This window comes from Pseudophryne corroboree, chromosome 3, assembly GCF_028390025.1.
Source record: "Pseudophryne corroboree isolate aPseCor3 chromosome 3, aPseCor3.hap2, whole genome shotgun sequence".
Lineage (NCBI taxonomy): Eukaryota > Metazoa > Chordata > Amphibia > Anura > Myobatrachidae > Pseudophryne > Pseudophryne corroboree.
Window position 1 is genome coordinate 427,175,023 of NC_086446.1, and position 26,559 is coordinate 427,201,581.

The 26,559-nt window shown below is 45.6% G+C and overlaps 1 protein-coding gene and 1 long non-coding RNA gene across 6 annotated transcripts in view; one reads left to right on the forward strand and one right to left on the reverse strand.

Annotated features, from left to right (window-relative positions):
* LOC135055826 (uncharacterized) overlaps window positions 1–8,066 on the reverse strand; it is a 158,248-nt gene extending 150,182 nt beyond the window's left edge. For both annotated transcript variants that reach the window (XR_010243823.1, XR_010243822.1), the window contains exon 1: window positions 8,016–8,066. This is a non-coding gene — a long non-coding RNA (uncharacterized LOC135055826). The remainder of the gene's footprint in view (window positions 1–8,015) is intronic.
* The window catches only part of DLGAP4 (DLG associated protein 4), a 420,667-nt gene that overhangs the window by 45,271 nt on the left and 348,837 nt on the right, over window positions 1–26,559 (forward strand). The window lies entirely within an intron of this gene.

Genomic DNA, 26,559 nt, shown 5'->3' on the forward strand with positions numbered 1-26,559 from the left:
CGATATGGCAATAGGTATATGCAGGTAAGCATCTTGTATATCCAGGGATACCCTATAATCTCCGGGTTCTATGGCCAGTACAACTGAGCGCAGTGTTTCCATACAGAATTTGGATACTCTCGCAAACTTGTTCAGTGATTTGAGGTTGAGTATAGGCCGGAAAGACCAATTGGATTTCAGTACTAGAAACAGGGTCGATTAGTATCCTCTGCCTCTTTGGGATAGAGGTACCGGCACCACCACTCCTGTATCCAGAAGGGAACTCCCAACCAATTGTAGAGCTTGCACCTTTAACGGATCCGAAGGGGTAACTGTTGTGCAAAACTGGCGAGGGGGACGCCTCTTGAAAGAGATGGTATACCCATGAGAGACAACTTCTCACACCCATGTGTGAGAAGTGGTCATTAACCAAACCTGGGTGAATCGGAGAAGGCAGCCTCCCACCCTGGGGACCGCCAGGGGGAGGCCTGTCCCATCATTCAGCAGGCTTGTCATGTGTAGCAGGCAGATGAGCTTCCCAGGATTGCTAGGCCTTGGGCTTAGTGGTTTTTGGGAGCACAAGATAATCTCGGGTATACCTGATCTTCGCTTTCCCTTGAGGCTGAAAGCAGGGAAAAAGTGGTACCTTTTGCCCTCTGTACAGAAGGAGCAGCATTTGAGAGAAAGGCAGACTTAGTAGTCGCCGCTCCAGAACCAATTTTTAATTAGGTCTTCCCCAAATAGGATGTCCCCAGTAAAGGGAAATACCTCCAAGGGCTTTTGGAGTCCAGTTCCACCTTCCATGACCTCAACCACAGAATACGGCGAGTCAGGACAGACGTATTCGATGCTTTGGCAGCCGACACACCCGCCTCAGGGGACAACTCCTTGTGTAAAAAAGGTGGCGGTGGTATTGTGAGACAGGGAATGTCTGGCATTGTCAGATATATCCTCGGGCAGCTCATCCTCTAATGCCTGATCCAGTCATCTACTTTGAAGTCCCAAGAGGTCTATGTACAACACCTGTAAAGGAGTAATAGACTTCAGGCATCCCTCCACACACTTATCTGTCTGTACCTACATTGAGGGGACAGTGACAGGCAGAGTGAACGGCACCCGAGATGGGTGACACAGTTCACTAGTAGTGAATTACCCACTTGTTATATAACTCTGCAGTGAGAGGATAGCAAGCTAATGCCCGTTGCGGACAGGGGGAATGTCTTCCCACGATTAGACATGGTGTCTTGTCGGATGTCCACTTAATAGTCAGATTGTGTTAATAGAGTTTTAATTACCCTCTGACATGTGAACATATCCGTTTTCTTAACCACAGTAAGGGAATCCACTTATCATCAGTGATTTGAAGGATTTGCTTACTAGTAACCACAAGGCCAGTGGCATCATATAGCAATGAAGAATCATTGTCAGCAACACCTAATATAGGGGCAGCATATTTCCCCTCTCTTCAGATAAGATATCTGAGGGATTATTGGATAGGGAGGAGGAAGCAGCCCGCTTTAGAAGACCCAGAGACATGAAAGTGACCTGGCATTGAGTTTTGCCTGACCAAGGAATGAGTCATACACTGCAACATGTGAGGCAAAATTTTTCCCGCCCAAAGCGGAGTAACCATAGGGACATCAGTGACTGTAATGTGACAGGTGGTATAAAGCGTTCAACTAGAATACCCAGTAGGTTTGAGAACACAGCCCAGGACAGCTTCTGATTGGTTACGGAAGCTGCGGACTAACTGGGAGATGTATGAGACATAGTACACAGACCATTACACAAAACTTCCTCCTCAGGTAAATCCATTGCGCATGCTCTGCAAGATGCAGGAGCATCCCCAGATTTACTGCCCTACGTGTTAGACATTATACACAAATGCAGCAGAGAGCGGATTAGTACGATGAAGCCAGACAGAGTACAATACCTGCTAATAAATCCGTTAGCATGTGACTGAGTACTCATTACACAACACCTGCAAATAAATCTGGTATTATGTGACTGAGTACACAGTAGAATACACGTAAAAGGTAAATACCGTGACGCACTATATATGGACCCAGATGCACCTACAGTATACAGTGATAGACATATCTGGGATACACCGCAGTGAAATCACATAACAGATACAGGCACATATGCTTGCAATGCAGATAATTATTTTCATGACAATAAAATTGCATTGGATTATTATATGAACAGTAGCGGATCTTGCCACGGGCAAGCAGGACTTTTGCCCGGGGCGCCGCCTTCCGGAGGGCGCTGGCGCCATCCGGAGGGCGCCGCACCGTGGCAAGATCCGCCAGTGCTGCCCGCTGTGTCCCCCGTCCGCCTCCGCTGCCCGCTGCCCGGCCCGCTGTGTCCCCGCCTCCTGTGAAGGGAACTAGGCGCTACGCGTCTAGTTTCCCTTCGTGGAGAGTACCTTTGCTGAGCGGAGCGCGATGACGTCATCGCGCACCGCAAGGCAAGGTCCTCTCCACGAAGGGAACTAGACGCTACGCGTCTAGTTTCCCTTCGTGGAGAGGACCTTTTGCTGTGTGGTGCGCGATGACGTCATCGCGCACCGCTCAGCATTCAAGCGGCGCTAGTAATGTACAGGGGGCGTAACTGACCACGCCCCCTGTATTAGGCCACGCACCATTTCCTGCCCGGGGCGCAGAGCGGCCTTGAACCGGCCCTGTATATGAACACATATAACTATATATATATATATATATATATATAGCTCCACACTTAGTGTATTTCCGTTTAAGATGTCGAGGACAATAGTAGGTGAATCTCTACAGTCTCCTCTTTTTCTTCAATATATATTCAGAGGTGACATCATTAAGGAAGAACAAGAATACACAACGCGTTTCGTCTTATTATAAGACTTCATCAGGGGTACATCTTAACTGTATGGTAAGTATTATCAAAAATAAGCGGATATGGATACCCAACACAGCGATATAAAAAACCCTTAGTATCAGAGGGGCTTTCTATTTGAGTCGTCCGCCAATCCTCATGGGTCGACTACTTGAAAGTGAAATCTAGATACTCAGGTGTAGCAGGAATTCACTTAGGTGAGAACCTTTAGTGGATCAGCAGTGTTAGCCTGGTCTCTGAGTACTCAAATGGAAATACACTAAGTGTGGAGCAACTTATTCCTCATTTTACAAATGAACCATGGACTTTGAACTTGTTTTTATGTATATATAACAAATTTTATGATGGAACATTTTGCCACCATGTTTTGACTCTTAAAGGTGTGAATCATAAGTGCCTTTTGTAACACAGGGTGTTGACTCGACCCTCAGGCGCCAGCTCACCTATTGTTGTATATTTCTTTTGTCAGTTCCTCCCAGCAAGGAACTTATGTGAATTAGGCTGCCAGTCACAAATCTTTATCACCACATTAGTTATACTCAAATAGCGCAGAGAGAGAGAGTATTGTTTTTATATATATATATATATATATATATATATATATATATAAACTGCTCAAAAAAATAAAGGGAACACTTAAAACAACACAATGTAACTCCAAGTCAATCACACGTCTGTGAAATCAAACTGTCCACTTAGGAAGCAACACTGATTGACAATCAATTTCACATGCTGTTGTGCAAATGGAATAGACAACAGGTGGAAATTATAGGCAATTAGCAAGACACCCCCAATAAAGGAGTTGTTCTGCAGGTGGTGACCACAGACCACTTCTCAGCTCCTATGCTTTCTGGCTGATGTTTTGGTCACTTTTGAAAGCTGGTGATGCTTTCACTCTAGTGGTAGCATGAGACGGAGTCTACAACCCACACAAGTGGCTCAGGTAGTGCAGCTCATCCAGGATGGTACATCAATGCGAGCTGTGGCAAGAAGGTTTGCTGTGTCTGTCAGCGTAGTGTCCAGAGCATGGAAGCGCTACCAGGAAACAGGCCAGTACATCAGGAGACGTGGAGGAGGCCGTAGGAGGGCAACAACCCAGCAGCAGGACCGCTACCTCCGCCTTTGTGCAAGGAGGAACAGGAGGAGCACTGCCAGAGCCCTGCAAAATGACCTCCAGCAAGTCACAAATGTGCATGTGTCTACTCAAACGATCAGAAACAGACTCCATGAGGGTGGTATGAGGGCCTGACGTCCACAGGTGGGGGTTGTGCTTACAGCCCAACACCGTGCAGGACGTTTGGCATTTGCCAGAGAACACCAAGATTGACAAATTCGCCACTGGTGCCCTGTGTTCTTCACAGATGAAAGCAGGTTCTCACTGAGCACATGTGACAGACATGACAGAGTCTGGAGATGCCAAGGAGAACGTTCTGCTGCCTGCAACATCCTCCAGCATGACTGGTTTAGCAGTGGGTCAGTAATGGCGTGGGGTGGCATTTCTTTTGGGGGGCCGCACAGCCCTCCATGTGCTCGCCAGAGGTAGCCTGACTGCCATTAGGTACCGAGATGAGATCCTCAGACCCCTTGTGAGACCATATGCTGGTACGGTTTAGCCCTGGGTTCCTCCTAATGCAAGACAATGCTAGACCTCATGTGGCTGGAGTGTGTCAGCAGTTCCTGCAAGACAAAGGCATTGATGCTATGGACTGGCCCGCCCGTTCCCCAGACCTGAATCCAATTGAGCACATCTGGGACATCATGTCTCGCTCCAGCCACCAATGCCACGTTGCACCACAGACTGTCCAGGAGTTGGCGGATGCTTTAGTCCAGGTCTGGGAGGAGATCCCTCAGGAGACCATCCGCCACCTCATCAGGAGCATGCCCAGGCATTATATGGAGGTCATACAGGCACGTGGAGGCCACACACACTACTGCACCTTATTTTGACTTGTTTTAAGGACATTACATCAAAGTTGGAACAGCCTGTAGTGTGTTTTTCCACTTTCATTTTGAGTGTGACTCCAAATCCAGACCTCCATGGGTTAATAAATTTGATTTCCATTGACAATTTTTGTGTGATTTTGTTGTCAGCACATTCAACTATGTAAAGAACAAAGTATTTAATAAGAATATTTCATTCATTCAGATCTAGGATGTGTTATATTAGTGTTCCCTTTATTTTTTTGAGCAGTTTATGTATATATATATATATATATATATATATATACAGTATATATATACAGTATATATATATATATATATATATATATATATATATATATATATATATAGTAGAAGCAATGTGCGGCACTCAGGTTTAAAGGAACAAAAGTCACCACTGTCCGTCTATTTCAACGTTTCAATTTTACTTGGAAAATTGTTATCAGGATAAATTTATCATGATGACAATTTTCCAAGTAAAATTGAAACGTTGAAATAGACGGACAGTGGTGACTTTTGTTCCTTTAAACCTGAGTGCCGCACATTGCTTCTACTACATTTACCATTTGGAAAGTGAAGGCACCAGGGAACTCTGCATGTGTAATTGGAGTGCCGGACCCTTTGCAGTATATATATATATATATATATATATATATATATATATAATTAAGTGTTTGCAAAACCACGGCGCTGATATACAGGCAGGTTTACAAGGGAGACCTTGTCCTGCAGTCCCGGAGACCAGTCGCAGCTATTTTAGAAAATGATGCCCAGCATCTCAGTCAGGGAGTGAGGGAGAGTATGAGGCAGCTCCAGGGCGGGAACACTCACTAGTAGAATGGCGCCCTGGGCTGGTGGATGTGCTACAGGTCAAGCGCCTTCTCCCCTATGCTGGACTTCACCACCTGGTACTGTGGAGTCTTAATAAAGTGGACATTAACATATCCGACCTGTACTCCTCTGCCCTGGTGGATATAGTGGGGTCCCTGCTCTGCTACAGTGTCCACGCCAGCATCGCAGTCCGTCTCCCTAGACTGCGACCGGAATGCGATTTAATGGCGGGTCCCGCCTGGAAAACCCTCTTACCTCCTCCCTTCTGTAGAAGCCACGCGAACCAGGAGAGCGTCTGTGACCGTGTGCCTAAAGCCGGAGCGTCTCTGCCACAAGTACTCAGGAACAGAGCCAGCGGGAGTATACAACGCCACTGGGGAGGTGACGGAGCTGCAGCACAGAATGTCACCCTGACATGTAAGTGCTGCGGCCCTTGAAGTCTTCTAAAAGCTTTTTTAAGGCTGCCCAGTACAACCCCCCTGTTAAGTGATCTGCTTCTGCAGGCACCAACTTGAATCTGAGCTCCAGTGCCTGGAGTCGGGGTTATAGAGGAGGTCCCAATGATCTTGGTACAGTCTAAAGCTTTAGCCTGTTGGTGCCTGTGGATCAAGATCCATCTCTACACCCCGATGTTCTCCCTATGGAAACCAATGTACCCCGCTGCAGAAATTTATATTTCTAACTTTTTCATATTTCTACCATCCACATGGATTATGATTGGGAATAGTAACCTGTCCAAACTTTTCCCACAGTATGGCGATCGAGGCAAACCATGCAAGGGGGCACAAGGAGAGTCTTATCGTGCATAGGTGGTCATGTTATGCAAAAAAAGCACACCAAAAAAGTTTAAAAGTGTCACGTCGACCTGTCCTGTGTTGAACATTTTCCATTTTCATGTGTCGACTTTTTCCGTGTGTTGACCATGTGACTGTCGACCAATAGTGGTTGACCTATTGACTGTCGCCCTAATCCATTGATCCATAACCCCACACCCTAACCCTATTACTTATGTCTGCTTCCTTGTAAAACTAAAAAGTATTACTCTGCCAGGTTAGTAGAACTTTTAAACTGTATATACATGGGGCGGGATTCAATTATTTTCACCCCTTTTCACACCCATTCTGTTTCTGCTCTCAGGGACGTTGTATCATTATTTCAGCTCCCTACCCCCGAAGTAACGAGGCACCCAACCCTTTACACAGCTAAACCTGATTACTATTGGCCTAATATGCACGATAACGGAGATCATTTTAGAAAGGAAATTGGGTGTGATATATCATTTGAATCTCACCCATGGTGTCTTTGGAACGTGGAAGTTTTACACAGTTTGTCATAGAAGTGCCACTGATACAATGCATTCTAATGTACTGAAATCGCAACCCTCAAATGACAATATGCACATCAGGGCTAGATTAAGGCTTCTGGAACCCCCTCCAATAAAAGGGCCTTTTGCCTTTCCCCTCTCCCCCCCCAATATAGGCACAGTGCTGCCCCTTCCCTGTATGCTGCAAAGTGGGCTGTATGATGTGGTCAGGGCCAGCTCCAGGCCTACTAGCACTCTGAGCGAGAATATTTAGAAGCGCACCCCCCCCCCCCCTTCCACCCACCCTAATGACATGGAAAGAGGAGGATGTTACTTGCTCTTAAGGGCGTGACCTGAAAGGGAATGCTGTATCCGTATGACAGGAAAAGAGTGATGTCTTGCAGAGGCCCCCCTGCAAATTATAAATTTGCACCTTCCCTCCATTAAGTAAAAATGGGACAGCAACATGCGCCACAAAAAGTGGGGTGTGGTCCCACAAGCAAGAGGCGTAGCCACACAATGATGCCACCAATTCAAATGACACCACGCAGTAGCACAATCTTATTCATATTACACCGCACGTAGTGCCCCTGATTTATATTACACCACATACTGTAGTAGTACTGTATACCTTTTTCATGTTACGTCACACAGTAGTGCCCCTTTGTCATGTGACGCTAAACAGTAGTACACCTTTTTGCGCAATGCCCACAGTAGAAGTGCCTCCTACATATAACGTGCACCGTAGTAGTGCCACACAATGCCCACAGTAGTAGTGCCCCTAACACATCATGGAGCCAGACTTGTATATGGTCACACAGCAATGTTGTCCAGATGGTCAGGAGGATGTGAAAGGGAAGAGAGAGAAAATATGTGAGGATATGTGTGGACTGTATAGTGGGGATGTATATTGGATAGAAAAGTTTATGAAGGTTATGTGGGCTGTTCTGGAATTTGATAAGCTTGTCTGAAGAGGTGAGTGTTCAGGGATCGCTTGAAGGTTTGGAGATTAGAAAAGAGTCTTATTGTGCGTAGGTGGGCATTCCCCAGAGTGGGTGCCCTTAGCGAAGAATGGGAAACAAATACCTACTTAAATATTGTAAAGTTACAATTGGATGCTTCATACTGCTGCTCAATGTCTACATTTGAAGAAAACAGAAAACAAATGTCATCATTAGAATAAAATAAAAAAATCAATTACATTGTTGTCATATTATCATTCCTCTCAATTAGGAGTCATGCTGGCATCTGAAGTGTGTCCCCATAGTTGTATAATTAAAATGCCTTTCAATGAGTCTTCAACTAAAAGTAAAAATAACTAGATATTGCCTCTGGGTAGTGTGTGGCTAAAGTGCAATTGGCATCATTATTCATTGAAACACTAGTGCTTTCTCTTCACTCCCACTGCTTGTTATCACACTGCGGATTGCAGCATGGAATTATGAGTCTGATGCACCAAACAAGGCTAGGACTATGCTGGTGCTTGCAATGAAGAGGCACCACTGTGTCAATGAAGCATAGTGGAACGTAAGTGTGAGTGCTCTTGATTTACTATGTCCTGCTACTGCTATTCCATACATAATGGTGAGTTTGTAGATGGAGATCTCCTTTAACAAAAAAGCATCAGTAATCTTGCTCTGCAAAAGGAAATGTAATTTCTATACTCCTCACTCTGTATGCACAGTCTTCTGCTCCTCCACAAATGAATCCTTGTCGCTCCGTAAACGTGTAAAGCTCTGCTGTAATCTTGATGTACTTTCATGAATCAAAGCACATGGTGGATCCAAAGCAGTTTTGCACCACACATCAAATAATTTGCACTCACAATTTTGCTCTCATTTCTTAATGTACAGAGTAAGAAAATACATTATTTTTAAAGTAATTCCTGCATTTGCTGCCCTTATTGCTTAAGACAGATGCCCCAGTTTATCTCTTGATAGATTAATCCATGGCAACAAAGTTATTTTAGGAAGATGATTGGCTGGGAGTGTAGGTAACCTGTTTAGCCATACTTCCCCGGGATCCGGATTGAAAGTCGACAGTAACTAGGTCGACAATGTCTAGGTCGGCCACTATTGGTCGACAGTAACTAGGTCGACAGGGTGTCTAGGTCGACAGGGTCTTTAGGTCGAGATGTTCTAGGTCGACAGGTCAAAAGGTCGACATGAGTTTTTCACAATTTTTTTCTTTTTTTGAACCTTTTCATACTTAACGATCCACGTGGACTACGATTGGAACGGTAATCTGTGCCGAGCGAAGCGGTAGCGGAGCGAAGGCACCATGCGAGGGGACGTGGTGCACTAATTGGGGTTCCCGGTCACTCTACGAAGAAAACGACACCAAAATAACATTAAAAACTCATGTCGACCTTTTGACCTGTCGACCTAGGACATGTCGACCTAAAGACCCTGTCGACCTAGACACCATGTCGACCTAGTTACTGTCGACCAATAGTGGTTACTGTCGACTTTCAATACCACTCCCATACTTCCCTTATCACTATTATGTTAGAGGCAAACAGTATGGCTTCATTTAGTATTAGACCTATAAGCAAGAGAAAAGCAAAGAACTCAAACAAACTGCAGACAGAAACTGCATGCTTTTAAAACCGAGTCCCTAAAATATGCTTAAAAATAATAATAATAATAATAATAATAATAATAATAATAATAATAATTCACTGATGTGCTCGATTTCAACCAGGCAATGGTTTGTTGGATGGAACATTTGACCCCTTTTCACCCCCTCAAATTTGAAAAATCCTTGCTAAGTGGATGGCTGCAAATAACTGTCACAGTTTCCAAACCACATGTTCCAGGTCACCCAGCAGGTGCACAGGAAGAGTCTACCAACTGTCACATTTTCCAGAGCACAATTGTGATGCATTGTAAATGGAAGGCGGGCATTTTGCCACATAACTCAAAACAAAGCAAACAATTACATTATTATTTTTCTGTAAATCACAGACCAAGACCTTTAATTTGGTACATGATGTGCCCTGCTCAGACAACAGCATCATTGAAATATGTCACTCCTAAAGGTCTTTCTGCTATTAATAATAATAATAATAATAATAATAATAATGAATTATGGAGGGAGTGGCCTAACTGCCGTCTTGAACAGATGTGCCTTTCAGCAGCTCCTACCATGCTGCTGCTTTAACATGGAAAATCAGGATTGATTGGCACTGCAGCCTTGGAGCTCCACTATTATCATTTGTCAATCCATGGTTCCTGCTCTCTGACCAGTTCTGGCATGCCCATTGCACTATGCATGTGGTGAGTCTTGACCATATTGATGCCTCCCTGCAGTGCTAGCCTGTGTAGCAGCCACTGGTCCAGTAGGGTACTTAAACTGCGTGTTTACCTTCCTCCGCTTAACCTGCCCATATAGCCTCTGAAGTCTGTGTCACGATCCGGGTATCTGGACGCCATTACTTACCCTTCAGATGCCTCCTAAGGCTGGCTCAGCGTTCCAGGACCGGATCCCATCTGTTATACTGATGTCCACATTCCTGCCTCTTCTCCTGTCACTCTGAGACGCGGTCACCGCAACGCCTGTTACATCCGGAATGGCGTCTCCCGCGGCCTCCGCTGTGCCCGCGTGGTTAAATGTGCACTTATCAGTCTGGCGTCTCCTGTCTCCTGTGGCCGGCGCCGCCATTACTGTTTTAATCCCCACATGGATTACAAACCAAACTTCCCTCCAAGTGTCTGCATGGGCGCAGCCATCTTGGATTCTGTCATCTGTTCATTTCCACCAATCTGCTGTTTGCAATGTTAATCTGCATAATTGCCTAGCCAATCCCTTCCTTGCTGCAGGTATAAGTAATCTGTGCCTGAGCAAGGAAGGCGTCAGTGCTTTGGTTGTCAAACCTAGTTCCAGTTTGTCTCTCTCCTGTGGTTGTTTTCCAGGTTCCAGTTCCTATCTCCAAACCTCCACTAAAGAGACCCGCACCAGCATTCCACCTGCGGTGTAGCCTGACTCTCCTATCCATTTGGATTCATCTGCTTCCAGCTACAGATCCACCTGCTTTCAGCATCCAGCTTCCAGCAGAGGTCAGCTCTTCTTAAAGTGCCGGTACCCTTTTCTGCAGATTATCATTTATCACCGGCATTATAATTTCACCGCTCTCAAGCTCCAAACATCACTTCATATTTCATCGCTCTCAAGCTACATTTATTATTTAACTGGTTCAAGCCAGTATTCACTCCGTGTCAACATCAGTCTGGTTTCAGCCAGTATCCACAGTAGCCGTTTTACCCACAGCAGCCCAGCTTTTCCTGGAACACCAGCTGGTACGATCCTGGGCTATTTCCATTGCTACAGTCGGGCCTGGTAAGGACTTTCCACCTAGAAGATTATTAAGAACTATCTCATACTACCAGAGCCCTGTGGTCCTTGCCACCCTGTAGTACCCAGGAACTGTATTATTTCCCTGCTGAGTTTTATGTTTTCTTATTTGCTGCTGTGTTACGGAGTATGTCATAATAAACATCATTGACTTTTATCCTGGTTGTCGTGGTCACGCCTTCGGGCAGTTATTCTCCATGTTACTTACATGTCTAGGGATCTGATACAACCTCCCAGGTTCCGTTACATCTCAGCCCCTACAACTGAGGCTGCCTCCCGTCAGCTCAGGCCCTCAGTTGTGACAGTAAGCACTGACCATATGAATCCAGCCGGAGACCAGGATCAAGCGGCCAGGCCGATGCAAGAACTGGCAGCCCGACTTGAACATCAGGAGGCTGCACAAGGCCACATCGTCCGCTGTCTCCAGGATCTCTTTACTCGGCTGGACGGGATTCAGACAACCCTCCGTGGATCAGGCGCGTCCAGTGCGTCAACCACAGTGACTCCAGCTATAATCCCACCCACCTTACCCATTTCTGCTCCCCGTCTTCATCTTCCAACGCCAGCAAAATTTGACGGATCTCCAAGATTCTGCAGGGGATTTCTCAACCAGTGTGAAATTCATTTTGAGCTACAACCTGGCAATTTTCCCAGTGACCGTACTAAAATTGCCTACATTATCTCTCTTCTCAGTGGCTCAGCCCTTGATTGGGCATCACCGTTATGGGAGAGGTCCGACACCCTGCTATCCTCCTACACTGCATTCGTGTCAACATTCAGGCGTATCTTCGACGAGCCAGGCCGGGTAACTTCAGCTTCATCTGTGATTCTCCGTTTACGCCAGGGATCACGTACTGTAGGACAATATCTTATACAGTTCCAGATCCTGGCATCCGAACTGGCATGGAACGACGAGGCCCTGTATGCTGCATTTTGGCATGGCTTATCTGAGCGTATTAAAGATGAGTTAGCTACCAGAGACTTACCTTCCAAGTTAGATGAGCTAATCTCACTCTGCACGAAAGTTGATTTACGTTTCAGAGAGAGAGCAACTGAGCGTGGAAGATCATCTGCTCCAAAATCTGCTGCTCCTCCTCCTCGCCAACTGTCACCATCTAAAGACGAGCCCATGCAAATTGGCCGTTCCCGTCTAACTCCTGCTGAGCGCCGAAGACTTCTCTCTGAGTCTCTTTGTCTTTATTGTGCAGCTCCGTCTCACACCATTAATGCCTGTCCCAAACGTCCGGGAAACTCCAAATCCTAGCTCGCCAAGGAGAGGGCCGGCTAGGAGTAATGATCTCCTCTCCATCTCCTCATGATTGTAATCTCCCAGTCTCGCTTCAAGTTGCTCAACGTTATCGGAACGTCATTGCCCTCCTTGATTCCGGAGCAGCTGGGAACTTTATTTCCGAAGCCTATGTTAAACGGTGGTCCCTACCCACCGAGAGACTTCCTTCATCCATCTCCTTAACTGCCGTGGATGGCAGCAAGATTTTTGATGCAGTTATTTCTCTAAGGACTCTACCAGTTCGTCTGAGAGTGGGAGTTCTTCATTCCGAATTTATTTCTTTTTTAGTGATTCCAAGAGCCACACATCCTGTGGTCCTGGGCCTTCCATGGCTCCGTCTTCACAATCCATCTATTGATTGGACGACTACGCAGATTCTGGCATGGGGTCCCTCCTGTGCTGAGACATGTTTGTTTAAAGTATTGCCTGTCTGTTCTTCCTCCCCCAGGTCGTCTGATGTTCCACCTCCTCCATATCAAGATTTCACGGATGTGTTCAGTAAGGCTTCTGCTGATATCCTTCCTCCTCATAGAGAATGGGACTGCCCGATTGATCTCGTTCCAGGGAAGGTTCCACCTCGAGGCCGAACTTACCCGTTGTCTCTGCCTGAGACGCATTCTATGGAGGAATACATTAAAGAGAACCTAGCAAAAGGGTTCATTCGACCTTCCTCTTCTCCAGCCGGCGCAGGCTTCTTTTTCGTAAAGAAAAAAGATGGTGGTCTGCGTCCGTGCATCGACTACAGAGGTCTGAACGACATTACCATCAAGAACCGCTATCCACTACCCCTGATTACTGAGCTCTTTGATAGAGTTAGCGGAGCTACCATCTTCACAAAGCTGGACTTGAGAGGTGCATACAATCTCATCCGGATCCGTGAGGGTGACGAGTGGAAGACCGCCTTTAACACCCGTGACGGTCATTACGAGTACCTCGTCATGCCCTTCGGATTGAGCAATGCTCCAGCTGTCTTCCAGCATTTTGTCAATGAGATCTTCAGAGACATTTTATACCGTCATGTCGTGGTCTATCTAGATGATATCCTCATTTTTGCCAACAATTTAGAGGAACATCGTTTTTGGGTAAAAGAGGTTCTGTCCCGTCTCCGTGTCAATCATCTCTATTGCAAATTAGAGAAATGCGTCTTTGAAGTCAAGTCCATTCCGTTTCTAGGTTACATTGTGTCCGGTTCCGGACTAGAGATGGATCCTGAGAAACTACAAGCAATCCAGAATTGGCCGATACCCTTAACACTCAAAGGGGTCCAGAGGTTCTTAGGGTTCGCCAATTATTACAGAAAGTTTATACAAGACTTTTCCACCATTGTGGCGCCTATTACTGCTTTAACTAAGAAGGGTGCTAACCCGTCCAAGTGGTCTGAAGAAGCTACGCAAGCTTTTCATCTCTTAAAACAACGGTTCATCTCTGCACCAGTTCTGAAACAGCCCGACATCGACTCTTCTTTCATCTTAGAGGTGGATGCCTCCTCCGTTGGAGTAGGAGCGGTGTTATCTCAGAGGGCTAAAGATGGCCATTTAAATCCTTGCAGTTTCTTCTCTCGGAAGTTCTCCCCAGTGGAGCGCAACTATGCCATTGGCGACCAGGAGTTGCTAGCCATCAAGCTCGCTCTAGAGGAGTGGAGATATCTGTTGGAGGGAGCTTCTCATTCAATCACCATACTTACAGACCACAAGAACCTTTTATATCTGAAAGGCGCACAATGTCTCAACCCTCGTCAGGCCAGATGGGCACTTTTCTTTTCCAGGTTCGACTTTAAACTCCAGTTCTGTCCGGGCTCTCAGAATCGCAAGGCCGATGCCCTTTCCCGCTCATGGGAGCAAGAAAATGAGTCAGAGTCTTCAGACAAGCATCCTATTATCAATCCGTTGGCATTCTCCACGGTAGGGATGGACTCTACGCCCCCACTAGGGAAAAGTTTTGTGAAGCCGGTACTGAGGAAGAAGCTCATGCATTGGGCCCATGCTTCCTGTTTTGCCGGACATACAGGTATCCAAAAAACCCTGGAGTTTATCTCTAGGTCCTATTGGTGGCCAACTCTGAGAAAGGATGTCATGGAGTTTATTACATCTTGCCCAAAGTGTGCCCAACATAAAGTATCCCGCCAGTCGCCTGCGGGGCAACTGGTTCCACTATCCGTTCCCCGTCGACCATGGACCCATTTGTCAATGGATTTCATTACAGACTTACCCATGTGCAACAAGTTCAATACCATCTGGGTGGTAGTTGACCGGTTCACCAAGATGGCACACTTCATTCCTCTCACCGGTCTTCCGTCAGCTTCCAAGTTGGCTCAAGTGTTCATACAAGAGATCTTCCGACTCCACGGTCTGCCTGAAGAAATTATCTCAGATCGAGGAGTTCAATTCACAGCCAAATTCTGGCGAAGTTTATGTCATGTCCTCCAAGTCAAACTAAAGTTTTCCATGGCTTACCATCCTCAGACCAATGGTCAAACTGAGAGGGTGAATCAGGACTTGGAGGCCTTCCTCCGCATCTATGTGTCTTCCTCTCAAGATGACTGGGTTCAATTACTTCCCTGGGCCGAGTTCTGTCATAACAATCAGTATCATTCCTCATCTTCTTCAACACCATTCTTCACCAACTTTGGATTCCACCCTAAAGTCCCTGAATTCCAACCGCTCCCAGCAACTTCTGTTCCAGCAGTGGATATCACCTTGCATAAGTTTGCAAACAACTGGAAGAGTGTACGAGCAGCTCTGCTCAAGGCATCGTTCAGGTATAAGAAGTTTGCGGACAAGAAGCGTAGAGCGGTTCCTGCTCTCAAGGTGGGTGATCGGGTATGGTTATCCACGAAGAATTTGAGGTTAAGAGTTCCCAGTATGAAGTTTGCACCTCGCTACATTGGTCCTTTCAAAATTGAGCAAGTCATCAATCCTGTTGCTTACAGACTTCAGTTACCTCCCTTCTTAAAAATACCCAGGACATTCCATGTTTCCCTGTTGAAACCGCTGATCCTGAATCGGTTTCATTCCTCACTTCCTCCAACTCCGAAAGTCCAAACTCAACGAGGCGTTGAGTATGAAGTGGCCAAGATCCTGGACTCACGTCACCGTTACGGTCAACTACAGTATCTTATTGACTGGAAGGGTTACGGCCCTGAGGAACGCTCATGGACCAATGCTTCTGATGTCCATGCTCCTGCCTTGGTCCGGAGATTCCATTCCAAGTTTCCTCAAAAGCCAAAGAAGTGTCCTGGGGCCACTCCTAAAGGGGGGGGGGGTGCTGTCATGATCCGGGTATCTGGACGCCATTACTTACCCTTTAGATGCCTCCTAAGGCTGGCTCAGCATTCCAGGACCGGATCCCATCTGTTATACTGATGTCCACATTCCTGCCTCTTCTCCTGTCACTCTGAGACGCGGTCACCGCAACGCCTGTTACATCCGGAATGGCGTCTCCCGCGGCCTCCGCTGTGCCCGCGTGGTTAAATGTGCACTTATCAGTCTGGCGTCTCCTGTCTCCTGTGGCCGGCGCCGCCATTACTGTTTTAATCCCCACATGGATTACAAACCAAACTTCCCTCCAAGTGTCTGTATGGGCGCAGCCATCTTGGATTCTGTCATCTGTTCATTTCCACCAATCTGCTGTTTGCAATGTTAATCTGCATAATTGCCTAGCCAATCCCTTCCTTGCTGCAGGTATAAGTAATCTGTGCCTGAGCAAGGAAGGCGTCAGTGCTTTGGTTGTCAAACCTAGTTCCAGTTTGTCTCTCTCCTGTGGTTGTTTTCCAGGTTCCAGTTCCTATCTCCAAACCTCCACTAAAGAGACCCGCACCAGCATTCCACCTGCGGTGTAGCCTGACTCTCCTATCCATTTGGATTCATCTGCTTCCAGCTACAGATCCACCTGCTTTCAGCATCCAGCTTCCAGCAGAGGTCAACTCTTCTTAAAGTGCCGGTACCCTTTTCTGCAGATTATCATTTATCACCGGCATTATAATTTCACCGCTCTCAAGCTCCAAACATCACTTCATATTTCATCGCTCTCAAGCTACATTTATTATTTAACTGGTTCCAGCCAGTATTCACTCCGTGTCAACATCAGTCTGGTTTCAGCCAGTATCCACAGCAGCCGTTTTACCCACAGCAGCCCAGCTTTTCCTGGAACACCAGCTGGTACGATCCTGGGCTATTTCCATTGCTACAGTCGGGCCTGGTAAGGACTTTCCACCTAGAAGATTATTAAGAACTATCTCATACTACCAGAGCCCTGTGGTCCTTGCCACCCTGTAGTACCCAGGAACTGTATTATTTCCCTGCTGAGTTTTATGTTTTCTTATTTGCTGTTGTGTTACGGAGTATGTCATAATAAACATCATTGACTTTTATCCTGGTTGTCGTGGTCAAGTCTTCGGGCAGTTATTCTACATGTTACTTACATGTCTAGGGGTCTGATACAACCTCCCAGGTTCCGTTACATCTCAGCCCCTACAACTGAGGCTGCCTCCCGTCAGCTCAGGCCCTCAGTTGTGACAGTCTGGATATTATGACTCCCTAATTATAAGATGCTCCTTTAAACCAAGTGCAGCCGTACCACTCTATATTAATTATGAAATACCACTATATCGTTTCCCCTGTGATTCTTCTGAGTTTTACCACCCATGCAGTTACCTTGCTAATGTTTGCAATTCAGGCAACTCAAAAAACAACCTAATTTACTCCAACATGTTTTCTGTATATTTACCTACCTAATTGCTCCAGTGTGTTAGTCTGTTGCTGACATGTCGCAGAAACAGACTAGACTTCCTCATCTTATCCTCTGCCCAACGACTCCAGTCTCTACTTCCCTGCCAGCTACTCTTGTCTCCCAGGGGACCCTTACTCTTCAGACTTGGGTCTTACTATTGACACTAGTGCACCCCTAAGTGTGCAGCCAGTATTTCATTTACTGCCTTTCAAGCTGACCTATTAGTAGAGCTACAGATGTCTATTCAGTCGCTTCGCACATAGGTTACTGGGACTGGTGACAACATGGACCACCTGGAAATGAAGATGCAGAAAGTCATAGTGTCTCATAATAAACTGCTTACAGCAGTTTATTGACCTGGTTGAAGATACTTTTTTTCATAGATGCAAATTTGCAGTCAATTGATCAGTAAAGTGATGATAAGCAAGGTGCTATAAATGCTTACAAATCCGGTAAAAGCTAGTGAGATGATTTTAAATGCCCAGCCATGGTCTCTATTAAATCAGATGGCTCACTGTAGTTGGTCCTAGCATCTGATATCGCCCTGCCTATAGTTACCACCAGCCTGGAGCCAGGGGCGCTGACAGCTGTGGCGGGCCCAGGTAATCTGAGGGCGTGTGGCCAATACAAAGAGGTGTGACCTCCTTTAAAAATATATATTTTTTAAAGTTTTCTCGCACCTGCACGCGCTGGACAGAGGAAGGGGGGGGGGGGGGGGCTCCAAGCCGGTGCTGTCTACATCGGGGAAGGGGGGGGGGGGCAGCAGGACCCGGGACATCCCCATCCTGGGCCCTTCCAACAGGCCCAGGCCTGGGTGAAGAGTACTCACCCCCCTCTCGGCACCACTGCCTATAGCTACAGCTGTCAACAGTGTAGATGAGTATAGCTACCACTGTCAGTGTAGATGAGGCAGTGGAAATAATTCCATAGGTTGAAGAGTCCACTCATAATAATGAAGAAGCCTTAATTACTAGCTGAATGGGGCATCTCCTTTGCCTCCAGCTCTTCTGAACCCAGGGAACAGATTTAGCAACATCAGTCTCAACCTACGCGAAACTGCAGACTTCCCAGAGAGGTATCCAATTTGTTGATTCCCAAGGGTCTCTATGATCTCATCTGAGGCCCCTGAGGTCTACTGTAATGGAGAATGTGGGCATTCTCCATTCTCATCTTGAGATAACCTAAATTAAGTTTGCTCATGCAATGGTGGATATGTTTTTCATTACTGCTATTATAATTGATATGTTGGTATGCCTGTTTGTGTGTTGAGGCTGTTGTTGTTTTTTTCTTTTGTTTCTTCAAGAGCTGCTTTTATTACCAAAAGCTCTTAAAGGATAGCGGGTTACCTCCACATCAACTGATGTTTTATAGGTGTCCCTGTATGTATTTGGTGAAAATGTATTCTTATTATCACACAAGTGTTATTGCATGGGTGTTCTTTTTCTGTGGAAAATCCTCCCCCCCCGGTGGTGTGTGTAACCTTAAACACCCCCCCCCCCCTCCTTCCACACACACACCCACTTCCTAACCCTCACCCCAATACTTCCAATCCAGACGCCCTTGGTCAGGGTTTCGGCAACGGGATCCTAGGTGTTGCCGGGATTCTGGCGTCGGTCACTTGACCACCGGCATCCAGAACAGCGGGATGCTGACTGCATCCCAATATAGCTAATGCCTTTGCAGAATACTAGGCTAAACCGACAGCTGCAACTTTCAGCCCATCGAAGAATTCATCTCCTATTTCTTACAAGGTTTTATGCTGGGTACACACCTAGCTGATGGAAGTTTGGCCGATCTCCCGACCTAGCTGATGATTGGTAAGTGCATACACACTTAATAATTGTCCGCCCGATGTGTCGTGCCTGATGTCACAACTGGGCGGGCATTTAAATGTGCCCGCCCAGTTGAGATGTCAGCCACTAGCAGTCCCTACAGCAAGGGTACAGGTGGTTGGCAGACCGTCTGTTCTGTACACACAGCCAGATAGCCCGATATAACTACAGATATATTGGCCATCAGGTGTGCTGACGCAATATGTTTGTGAACAACATCATTCACAGACATATTGAGGGTACATACCCGATGACGGGCTCATGATATATCGGCCAGAGTGTACCCTGCTTTAGGCTTCCAAAACTAGACCGGGAATCTTTTGATTACCTTAATGCTTCATAGTCTGAACAAAAGATTATTATTACTGTTATTAGGTCTATATCTACGGGGAAGCCCCTGGTCCAGATGGTTTCATTAATTCCTTTTACAAACATTTCATGGAGAATGTGGCACCTATTCTTATATTCCTGTTAAACTATTCATCTGAGCAAGAAAAAAAGGCATTTGGTTTCCCCCAGCACCCTGAATGATAACAGTAACCAGATATAAATCCCACATAATAATAGAATTCAGAGATCTTCGTTACACATATTTGCGCAAATGTGTGGTTAAGCCCCAAAGCCGCATCAAGGCGTCTCTGTATATTTGGGGTCCCTAGCGCTATATCTAGGTGCAGGGTGTGGCACCCCAAAACACCAGCATAAGCCAGAAAGCCCAGCGTAGCATACCAGTGAAAAAAACTATAGTGTTAATAAATTAGTATTTAGGAAGCCGAAGCTATAGAGAGGGTGATACAAAAATGAAATGTAATTAAAATAGAGAAATAGTGTTAGAAATTAATAAGTGAAAAGTGTTAATAGAATGTAAAGGTATGCCACACTAAAGCCATCCAGCTCAGCCAGTCCAGAGGCACCACACCTCACACCTCCATTACCCCAATCTGGGTCTAAGATTAACCAGCAAGGAGCCACATGATAATGGATCCTTACTACAATATGTCTAAGCTAAGAGCTACCTACTCTGGAGCAACCCCATAATGCTCCATGTGGCATGTCAGGGCCTGCACCTCCTCCTAATGCAGGAACCTCTCTGCCTCTCTGCCTTACTGTTATCATTCAGGGTGCTGGGGGAAACAAAATGCCTTTTTTTCTTGCTCAGAAATACCCCTCCCTTTCAAGCACCTGAATGATATCACTAAGCTAATTGAGCATCTACCATTATATATGTAAACTATTCATCTGATCAAGACGGTTTTCCAATGCTGGAAGCTCAAATTTTAACCTTACCTGAATCAGTGAAGGATCGTAAAAATTACCAGCCAATACCAATTCTTAAAACAAATCTAAAAATGATTGCAAAAATGTATCCCCCAGTTGATCCATCCTGATTAAGTTGGTTTTGTGGTAGGTAGGTAGATAGGTAGATAGGTAGGTAGGTAGGTAGGTAGATAAGACTCTGGCGATACCCGCAGAGTGTTTGATGTAGCTCAATTAATGTTGAAGTGATGTCAAAAATTTCTGCTCCTCTCCTTCAATACTAAAAAGGCAGTCGACCAACTACAATAATCATTTGATGTGAAACCCTAGTGAAAATTGGAATTAGAATGAGTACAGTGTACAGGTTGAGTATTTCACATTCAAATATTCCGAAATACAGAATTTTTTGAGGGAGACTCAAATAGTGAAACCTTTGTTTTCTGATGGCTCAATGTACACAACATTTGTTTAATACATAAAGTTATTTAAATATTGTATTAAATGACCTTCAGGCTGTGTATAAGGTGTATATGAAACATAAATGAATTGTGTGAATGTACACAAACTTTGTTTCATGCACAAAGTTATTAAAAATATTGGCTAAAATTACCTTCAGCCTGTGTGTATAAGGTGTATATGAAACATAAATTAATTCTGTGCTTAGATGTAGGTCACATCGCCATGTTATCTCATTATGGTATGCAATTATTCCAAAATACGGAAAAATCCCATATCCAAAATACCTCTGGTCCCAAGCATTTTGGATATGGGATACTCAACCTGTATTGAAATCAAGTCTTGTCCTTTATAATAATCCCTAGGCAAGGGTTTTAAGTAATGGATTCCTGTCGACCACCTTTCTTATCACTAACAGCACATAGCAAGGATAGGGTTGCTATAATTAAAAAATATTAATCCGGGACACACGAGGTCCTGGCCAAATCCAGGGGTGTGGCAAAATCCGGGCTGTAGTCGCATTCCCTCCTGCAGCTCTGGGGGGTGGGGAGAAGGTGATCAGTGTGCAGTGGGTGTTTCCTGGCCACATTATGATACCCTCAGTCACGCATAATCAATGCCCAAGCTCCACAGAAAACACCAATCAACGTCAGTAGAGTTTTCACAAACAGCCAATCTGAAGGTATAAGCTAGTGCCCCTGACAACACACAAATAACACGGCTGGGACAAGCATATCTGCTCTTGGTCACAGTCTGCATATGTTTGCCATTGCAGACTTAATAAAAAAGCCCATATCCCGCACATACATTAAAAATTGATGGATGTCTGCATATCTGCAGGGGTGAAACACACGCTACGCCAATTAGTGTAGTAGTACGTGTATAAAGATTCTGTTACGTTCATCCGGTAAATCCATGAATACATTTGTTATTTACAACTAGAGGGCTCTTTGTGCCATCCTGCACCCTCTTCACTGTTGCACTCTCCAAATTCATCTGTGACAAGAAATTACATATGCAGGATAAAAGTCCAACACTCACAAAGAGGGACATTTGTGAGTGGAGAAGTGAGCCAGCGGAGAAGTGAGCCAGCTGAGAAGTTGCCAATGGCAACCAATCAACACTAAAGTAACATCTATAATTTGCATACTATCAAATAATACAGAGCTGCTGATTGGTTGATGAGGCAACTTCTCCACTGGCTCACTTCTCCGCTCTTATCACTGCTTAATAAATGTCCCCCAATTACCAGCACAGGTAGTTTACAGCTTCAAACACCAGGCTTGCAGTTCAGATGGTTAGGTAGTTCTCCTAACAGCATATGTTACAGCAGTACAGGTTCACATCAGCTTATAATAGTACAGGATCATATCAGCATAGCAGCACAGGATCATCTCACAGGATCAATGGCCCTGACATCCCTACACCCCCTTTTGGGTGCTAATCACCATCAGAAGCCCCATTCTGTGCTCTGCACACATTCTTAAAGGCTGATTACAGGTTCAGTTTAATTAATTAGCCTAGCTCCTGGCTGACAACTGATTGAGGCAACACCTGGGGGTATATTTACTAAGGTCCCGATTTTGACCGAGATGGTGTTTTTTCTTCAAAGTGTCATCTCGGGAATTTACTAAACTCAAATCACGGCAGTGGTGAGGGCATTCGTATTTTTTTGGAAGTCAAAGGAAAAAAATACGAATGAATACACCATCGGTCAAACGCGGCTGTTTAGGTATAGAACTCGGTCATTTACTAAGCATTCGTATTTGAAATCTCTTCCGTGAAAATGCATGTGCGGCCGTGAAAAAATACTAATCGTACAAAAAGCCTAAAAAAGAAGTAGACCTGCTTTTGAGAAGCGTGTTTACATGTGTTGCCAATAGAGATGAGCGGGTTCGGTTTCTCTGAATCCGAACCCGGACGAACTTCATGTTTTTTTTCACGGGTCCGAGCGACTCGGATCTTCCCGCCTTGCTCGGTTAACCCGAGCGCGCCCGAACGTCATCATGACGCTGTCGGATTCTCGCGAGACTCGGATTCTATATAAGGAGCCGCGCGTCGCCGCCATTTTCACACGTGCATTGAGATTGATAGGGAGAGGACGTGGCTGGCGTCCTCTCCATTTAGATTAGAAGAGAGAGAGAGAGAGAGAGATTGACCTGATTTACTGGAGCTTAGGAGTACTGTAGAAGTGTAGAGAGTGCAGAGTTTACTAGTGACTGACCACAGTGACCACCAGACAGTGCAGTTTTATTTAATATATCCGTTCTCTGCCTGAAAAAAACGATACACACAGTGACTCAGTCACATACCATATCTGTGTGCACTGCTCAGCCCAGTGTGCTGCATCATCTATGTATATATATCTGACTGTGCTCAGCTCACACAGCTTATAATTGTGGGGGAGACTGGGGAGCACTGCAGTGCCAGTTAATAGTTATAGGTTATAGCAGGAGCCAGGAGTACATATTATATTAAAATTAAACAGTGCACACTTTTGCTGCAGGAGTGCCACTGCCAGTGTGACTGACCAGTGACCTGACCACACTGACCACCAGTATAGTTAGTAGTATACTATATTGTGTGATTGCCTGAAAAAGTTAAACACTCGTCGTGTGACTTCACTTGTGTGGTGTTTTTTTTTTTATTCTATAAAAAACTCATTCTGCTGACAGACAGTGTCCAGCAGGTCCGTCATTATATAATATATACCTGTCCGGCTGCAGTAGTGATATATATATATTTTTTATATCATTATTTATCATCCAGTCGCAGCAGACACAGTACGGTAGTTCACGGCTGTAGCTACCTCTGTGTCGGCACTCGGCAGTCCGTCCATAATTGTATACCACCTACCCGAGGTTTTTTTTTCTTTCTTCTTTATACATACATACTACTACATCTCTTTATCAACCAGTCTATATTAGCAGCAGACACAGTACGGTAGTTCACGGCTGTAGCTACCTCTGTGTCGGCACTCGGCAGTCCGTCCATAATTGTATACCACCTACCCGTGGTTTTTTTTTCTTTCTTCTTTATACATACATACTACTACATCTCTTTATCAACCAGTCTATATTAGCAGCAGACACAGTACAGTACGGTAGTTCACGGCTGTAGCTACCTCTGTGTCGGCACTCGGCAGTCCGTCCATAATTGTATACCACCTACCCGTGGTTTTTTTTTCTTTCTTCTTTATACATACATACTACTACATCTCTTTATCAACCAGTCTATATTAGCAGCAGACACAGTACGGTAGTTCACGGCTGTAGCTACCTCTGTGTCGGCACTCGGCAGTCCGTCCATAATTGTATACCACCTACCCGTGGTTTTTTTTCCTTTCTTCTTTATACATACATACTACTACATCTCTTTATCAACCAGTCTATATTAGCAGCAGACACAGTACAGTACGGTAGTTCACGGCTGTAGCTACCTCTGTGTCGGCACTCGGCAGTCCGTCCATAATTGTATACCACCTACCCGTGGTTTTTTTTTCTTTCTTCTTTATACATACATACTACTACATCTCTTTATCAACCAGTCTATATTAGCAGCAGACACAGTACGGTAGTTCACGGCTGTAGCTACCTCTGTGTCGGCACTCGGCAGTCCGTCCATAATTGTATACCACCTACCCGTGGTTTTTTTTTCTTTCTTCTTTATACATACATACTACTACATCTCTTTATCAACCAGTCTATATTAGCAGCAGACACAGTACAGTACGGTAGTCCACGGCTGTAGCTACCTCTGTGTCGGCACTCGGCAGTCCGTCCATAATTGTATACCACCTACCCGAGGTTTTTTTTTCTTTCTTCTTTATACATACATACTACTACATCTCTTTATCAACCAGTCTATATTAGCAGCAGACACAGTACAGTACGGTAGTTCACGGCTGTAGCTACCTCTGTGTCGGCACTCGGCAGTCCGTCCATAATTGTATACCACCTACCCGTGGGTTTTTTTTCTTTCTTCTTTATACATACATACTACTACATCTCTTTATCAACCAGTCTATATTAGCAGCAGACACAGTACAGTACGGTAGTTCACAGCTGTAGCTACCTCTGTGTCGGCACTCGGCAGTCCGTCCATAATTGTATACCACCTACCCGTGGTTTTTTTTTCTTTCTTCTTTATACATACATACTACTACATCTCTTTATCAACCAGTCTATATTAGCAGCAGACACAGTACAGTACGGTAGTTCACGGCTGTAGCTACCTCTGTGTCGGCACTCGGCAGTCCGTCCATAATTGTATACTAGTATCCATCCATCTCCATTGTTTACCTGAGGTGCCTTTTAGTTGTGCCTATTAAAATATGGAGAACAAAAATGTTGAGGTTCCAAAATTAGGGAAAGATCAAGATCCACTTCCACCTCGTGCTGAAGCTGCTGCCACTAGTCATGGCCGAGACGATGAAATGCCAGCAACGTCGTCTGCCAAGGCCGATGCCCAATGTCATAGTACAGAGCATGTCAAATCCAAAACACCAAATATCAGTAAAAAAAGGACTCCAAAACCTAAAATAAAATTGTCGGAGGAGAAGCGTAAACTTGCCAATATGCCATTTACCACACGGAGTGGCAAGGAACGGCTGAGGCCCTGGCCTATGTTCATGGCTAGTGGTTCAGCTTCACATGAGGATGGAGGCACTCAGCCTCTCGCTAGAAAAATGAAAAGACTCAAGCTGGCAAAAGCAGTAGCACCGCAAAGAACTGTGCGTTCTTCGAAATCCCAAATCCACAAGGAGAGTCCAATTGTGTCGGTTGCGATGCCTGACCTTCCCAACACTGGACGTGAAGAGCATGCGCCTTCCACCATTTGCACGCCCCCTGCAAGTGCTGGAAGGAGCACCCGCAGTCCAGTTCCTGATAGTCAGATTGAAGATGTCAGTGTTGAAGTACACCAGGATGAGGAGGATATGGGTGTTGCTGGCGCTGGGGAGGAAATTGACCAGGAGGATTCTGATGGTGAGGTGGTTTGTTTAAGTCAGGCACCCGGGGAGACACCTGTTGTCCGTGGGAGGAATATGGCCGTTGACATGCCAGGTGAAAATACCAAAAAAATCAGCTCTTCGGTGTGGAGGTATTTCAACAGAAATGCGGACAACAGGTGTCAAGCCGTGTGTTCCCTTTGTCAAGCTGTAATAAGTAGGGGTAAGGACGTTAACCACCTCGGAACATCCTCCCTTATACGTCACCTGCAGCGCATTCATAATAAGTCAGTGACAAGTTCAAAAACTTTGGGTGACAGCGGAAGCAGTCCACTGACCAGTAAATCCCTTCCTCTTGTAACCAAGCTCACGCAAACCACCCCACCAACTCCCTCAGTGTCAATTTCCTCCTTCCCCAGGAATGCCAATAGTCCTGCAGGCCATGTCACTGGCAATTCTGACGATTCCTCTCCTGCCTGGGATTCCTCCGATGCATCCTTGCGTGTAACGCCTACTGCTGCTGGCGCTGCTGTTGTTGCTGCTGGGAGTCGATGGTCATCCCAGAGGGGAAGTCGTAAGATCACTTTTACTACTTCCACCAAGCAATTGACTGTCCAACAGTCCTTTGCGAGGAAGATGAAATATCACAGCAGTCATCCTACTGCAAAGCGGATAACTGAGGCCTTGGCATCCTGGGTGGTGAGAACCGTGGTTCCGGTATCCATCATTACTGCAGAGCCAACTAGAGACTTGTTGGAGGTACTGTGTCCCC